Below are 6,000 nucleotides of genomic sequence, written 5' to 3' on the forward strand. Positions count from 1 at the left end.
GGTTGTGTTAAATGGTTGAAAATACACAAGAAATACCTTCGTTGCGCCGCCGCGAGTCGCATGCTGCATGTGTGAGTGAAAGCGAGATCAGGTGACTACACTCACACCACCTTGCACCATCGGCCGCCGCACGTTGGGCCGCTGCGCGTTCAGCTTGTCGTCTTTTTCGCATCCATTCTCGCTGCTGAGCGCGCCGGCGCTCTTTGAGTGCGCGCTCTTCCTCTTCGGAGCGAACGACACGGGTTTTTCCAATACCGAGTCCAAGGGGCAACTGATAACGTCGCTAGGGAAATGGCTATGTAAAGAGAGAATGAGACACACCTATTGGTTGGTAGACTATTACATATTATCACTGACGTGTCGACACGCATCGTCATAGACTAGCGTTTAGACAACAGCGTTCATCGCTCTGGCGGATTGTTTTTGTCTTTTTGGGTCCCACGTGTGGCAAAGGTAGTTCAAGGGCGCGTTACAGGTCACCGAGCCCACAGGGGTATATGCCATTGCGCTTGGACCCTTTCTGCCCTATCACCAGGATCATGCCATGTTTTTCTAATTGTTGTTCTACGCGTCATTTTGCCCGCGGACGCGATCCGCCAGAACCTAGCTATATGCAGCTGCGCTGGTAAAACTGGGCAAAACTGCATCGCGGCCCAACAGCAAACAAAATGGAGAGAAACCGGTGACATCATGGCGTGATGAATTGTATGCGAACGGCACGAATGGAAGATCAACGTCCCAATCGCGGTGATCCAAGGAAGTTTTTTGACAGCGAGTGCACGCGGTCATCAAGTGTGATGTGTTCATGGTTGTCTGTGCGCGCTGACACCATGCTTGTTAATTTACATGTATATGCGGCCGATAAAACTAATATCCTTACTTGGTATGGCTGTCTACTAATTTGCTATCACAATCGATGCTTCGCCTTTAGGGCGAAACTGCGACTTTTTATGTCATAGTACCCACAGACGTGTTCTTCCCACGGAAAGAGCCTCGGGCGGAGTAGGCGTGGGGGGGTTCTTCAATAGTAAAAAAGAATCGTCACGTTTACCGCGAGTAGACGTTAGGTATGTAAAAAAAAAATAAAAATGCGTGATTTCCAAAGACGTTGGTGACGCCGCCACCAAATTCCCACGTCAGCTCACCTTCACGCTACAGATTTCGGCCTTGCTGGGTCCTGCTTAATTTTAAACTGCAAGCATTGACTATAGGTTGTATTCCAAAGGTGAAAAACATTGACATCCGTTTGCATAGATTTGCTGTGTGCCAATACTCAGCTTTACATATTTTTTTCCCTGACTGAAACCATATATATATTTCACCCATTTGGGGGCGTGTTAGCGCACTCCGTAGTATGATAATGAATCGTTTTGCCTCACCCGATTACTGCAAACACGATGTCTCTTCGCATGCTTTGCATTTTCTTCTCAATGTCTGCAAAACTTACTTTAGTGCTCATTTTATTCCTTTATATGACGTCGCATTGCAAGCCATGCTTCTACGTTTCGAAAGTACAGACAACGTGTAAATAAGATAAGCTTGTCATTCTATAACGACGGGACCAATGAAGTTCTTGCCAACTCCTCGAAAAGTGACGTGCGTTAGGGAATAAGGAGCTGAAAACGAGATGCGTTCTATCATCCCTGCTCGGTTCGATGTTACACTAGCTTCGAATATGCTATTCTCAATACGGTGCAGTTTGAACGTCTGTGTTGCCGACGCAGTCTGCCTTACGTGGACAGAGGGTGCCGGGCGTTATCGTGATAGTTGCACCGTTAATGGACTTTTCATCTCCACTAATTATACTGGTTGTGGCTCCATTCCAGGCATGGAGAGCAAACCACCGTGCGAACAAGAAGCTGAGGGATGCAGCAGTGGAGATAACCGGGAGCAGGAAACCAGGCGTGCCGCATCTGCCGGTAAGTAGGAGTTAAGTTCACCGTTAAGTCAAGTTAGGTTCAGAGTTAAGTAAGTCCACCCTATTCACTACAGTGAGGTTGTGGGAATCTTCAACAAGGCTTCGCCGTACGAGATAATATTTTATGTCTTTAACGGCCTGGACGACTGATTTCATGAAGGTGGAGGAGAGGAGGAGGAGGAGGAGGAGGAGGAGGAGGAGGGGGCAATGTTCCACGAACAATGCTGCAAGTGGCAGTTCTTCAGGATGGCAAATCGGAGAATTTATGATGCAATCTGTTGTACGGCATGATAGGTTAATGGAACATATAAACATTTAAGCAGAAGAATATCGCATAGAGATATGAAAAGGACAGCACGGGCGCTGTAGGCCACCCATGTAGGTTTCCTGAAATAGATTTGGTCAGAGGTTATTGCCTGACTGAAGCTTAAGCCATTTACTAACTATCCCAGCAGTGCGTATTAGTCAAAAAACTATCCCAGCAGTGCGTATTAGTCAAAAATATCCGTTGTAGTGACAAAAGTGGTCCCACTAGCACGTCGCGGGTGTCAGAGGATTAGATTCAGTGAACACAGGAGGAAATTTAGCGAGGTAATCTGTTTTCTTCACTAATGGCGCAGGGGTCCCTCAGTAGGTTTTTCTCGCCTGCAGTGTCATTTATTGCGTAAATGTATTTAGGCTCATGATGGGGCTTGTTCACTACGGTAAACAAGTGGTCTCAATATTTATTCAGGGAATTCGGAAAACAAGGAAGGGTCACCTGGGTCACAAGGGTCAGATGGGTCAGATGAACAGCCACCTGGATCAGGCACCAGCCGGCATGCAGTCGCACAATCAAGCAGCTCCAGAAATCAAGGGGACTCAAGCACTGTCGCTGACGACGCTGGGTGAGTTCTTTTTTTCTGCATGGCCAGAATTAGTAACAACGGCCACCGCACAAGGTACAGGGTCTCTCAAACAGCAGCACCAATTTCTGCAGTTGTATGTCAGAGATAACAGAGCAGATGAATGCCTCTATTTTTCAAGAGAACCTTGTAGTATTGGCTCACAAGTTTCGGTGGCATTGTAGTCACGCAAAAACTCACGTGTGGCGCAAACTCACGTGTGGGTATGAACCAGGGACAAGAAAGAAAGAAAGAAAGAAAGAAAGAAAGAAAGAAAGAGAGAGAGAAAGAAAGAGAGAGAGAAAGAAAGAAAGGAAAGAAGTAAGTCATACTTTACGAGTTTTCTGACGTATTTTACTTTGAGAAATTGAATTAGTTCACCAGTGCCTTTGCGCCACGTGGAGGGCCTGCGTGGTCGGGGTGGTTCGGGATAATTTTCTTGGCCGCGGACGCCGACGCCGGATTTTCTGCGACACGCGGCCCTTAACGCTGTCGGGTTAAAAACGCAATGCTATTAGAAAATAAGCCGGTGCTTTACCGGCTTTAAGCAGAGTGTTCTAAGCAACACTGCAGGCCCACTTTTTACTGCAATGAATCGTTAGAAGCTACAAAATGAATCGAGCTTGTCTGGCTCAGCAGCGGCGGTATTTTTATCAGACGCGGTTGGCGTCCACAGGTGACCACTTTCATCGAAAACGGCCAACCATGCTTTGCCAAGCATGCAAGACGACACTAGTCATTTGGCCGTAAGTTGCAACCTCAACATTATAGCGGTAACTGCTGATCGCAGTAACTTTTTTTGTAACGTCTAATTGGAAACCGCTTGATACATTCCAGCTCTTGCATAACTTGCCTTCCTACCGTCTAAAACTTAGTTTTCGTCATATAATTTAAACTCGTGTAAGGGCCGCACTTTTTTTTTTTCTTTCACAATCTAGAGAAGGTGCGGCCCGTACATAGGCGTGATCCATTGCGATCTCATTTTTCTGGCCGTGTGTAAAACTATAGATTTCTTTGTGAAAAGCGCGAAAGCTGTTGTTTTTATAAGGCATGTATTTGTTCCCGCAAGCACGTACTTCACGCAGCTGGTGCCGGTTTATAGTCCCCACAACCATTGCTGTGACCGCAGCTCCAATTCACTTCGGTAGCAGAGTGCCCTCCATGGCCTTATATATGACTGACGTCAACGCTTTTCACAACGATGTCCGTAAACCTTGCATGCCACGCTTTGAAAATCCAAGAGCATGCACACAAGCTGCGACGCTCTCTTTTGTACTCGATTTTCACTTTTGAAATTTGGGCTACCAAGTGGGAGGGGGTGGGGGGTGCGGCTCTTACATGAGTGCGGCCCTTAGTCGAGTATATACGATACTTTCTATTTTTTTTTTTTTACAAGATAAGCCAACTGGATTCAATTACCTGCATTCACGTGACCTGTTCCTTACTGTCTTTTGCCAGCTCCCTGTTAAGAAGATACCGGCATCTCCTCCCCTCTCACTTCCTCTTGGCTACCTGTGGGGCACCTCTATATCCCACATTACCCTACATTATTACAATAATCTTATTTTCACAGAACCTCCGGAAAGACCAGGATGGATCAATCAAAACCGGATAGCAGCCGCACGGGCAACCGAACTTACAAGTGCGACTACTGCCAGAAGTCTTTCCGCTCGCACTACGCCGTCCGCAAGCACATGGTGGTGCATTCGTGCGAGAAGGCGTACGCCTGCCCGCTGTGCGGCCGAAAATTCGCCGAAAAGGGAAACCTCGTCCGACACCTGCGGTCTCACACGGGCGAGAAGACGCACGAGTGCGGCGTGTGCGGCCGCAAGTTCGCCGCCAAAGGGAATCTCATCATTCCACGGCCGCACGCACACGGGCGAGAAGCCCTACGCCTGCCAACTGTGCCCGTCCACGTTCACCAGGAAGCGCACGCTCGACATCCACGTCGCGGCCCACAGGGGCTGCCGGCCGTTCGCCTGCGACCAGTGCGGCAGCGACTTCTCGTGCAAGTCGTCCTACGTCCGCCACATGCGCTCTCACACGGGAGAGAGGCCCTACGCCTGCGACCAGTGCGCGGCCAGATTCTGCGAGAAGACCACGCTGAGCAACCACCGGCTGACGCACACCGGAGAAAAGCGGCACCAGTGTCCCCAGTGCTGCAAGAAATTCACGAGGAGGTACAGCCTCGTGGACCACCTGCGTCGTCACACCTGCGAGGGGCGATACACGTGCAACCTGTGCCAGGCCGCGTTTCCCAAGAAGGGCCTTCTGGACAAACACGTGATGACACACGAGGGCGTCAAGCCCCACGAATGCGGCACCTGCGGACGGCGGTACGCGCGGCGGTCCAGCCTTTTCAGGCACGTCACGGCAGTGCACGGGAAAGCGAAGCCCCGCGACGAGGACCCGCCAGAAAAGGCTGGAGGGGCTCTTCCTTCAACTGAAACCCCATGAACTTATTCAAACTCCCTTTAAAAATGATATGTGTCTCGTTGCCACGATTGGGCACAACGTGTGAAAGAACCGAGTGTGCTACCATTATTGCTTTGTGTTATAGCATACATTGTTATTCCTTCGAAATTTTTACGGGTGTCAATTACGCAGTTAGTCTCATTTCTGCGCATACTTCGCCCTACGGTTTGCAAGTCTTCAGTGATGTGGTAACGATTGCACCTCGGGGTTGTCAAGCGGCCACGATGTGCACCTGAGCGCCCCGGATGACGACAATCTGGTCTTGATTACGCGTTGACTAGGATACAATATGCTATATTGAAATCAATTTCATTAAGACCCCTTTGTTTGGGATCACCATGAGAAAATACCATGCGAAAGTGGTAAGTTGTTCCTTTATACCAGTAAGACACCAGTAAGATACCATAAGATCAGGAGGCGGTGGAGTGCGAGTTCTGCATCTCGGGATGTAGGAATAGATGGTGATTGTCTAAGACGCCCTTGGTAGTCTTTCATATGTTGTTCACGTTCTGCAAAGAAAGGTGGCTATCGCTTTAGTCTTATAGACATGCATTAGCACTTTCGGAGTACAGGCTATTTATGCAAGGTTCCCCAAAATTATTTTAGTAGTTGCGTCTGGGGCTTCCTCGCTTTTGGGGCTTTACCTCTCGTCTGGGGCTTTACCTCTCGCTTTCAAGCGTGAGGAATATATTTATTTTCGTCACGTTGCATATCTCCGTTATA

General features: G+C 48.7%; 1 pseudogene; it reads left to right on the forward strand.

The window, feature by feature from the left end:
- Positions 1-4,380: 4,380 nt before the first annotated feature.
- Positions 4,381-5,259, forward strand: LOC119432557 (gastrula zinc finger protein XlCGF8.2DB-like; annotated as a pseudogene).
- Positions 5,260-6,000: the final 741 nt, after the last annotated feature.

The sequence above is a fragment of the Dermacentor silvarum genome, chromosome 11, assembly GCF_013339745.2.
Source record: "Dermacentor silvarum isolate Dsil-2018 chromosome 11, BIME_Dsil_1.4, whole genome shotgun sequence".
Lineage (NCBI taxonomy): Eukaryota > Metazoa > Arthropoda > Arachnida > Ixodida > Ixodidae > Dermacentor > Dermacentor silvarum.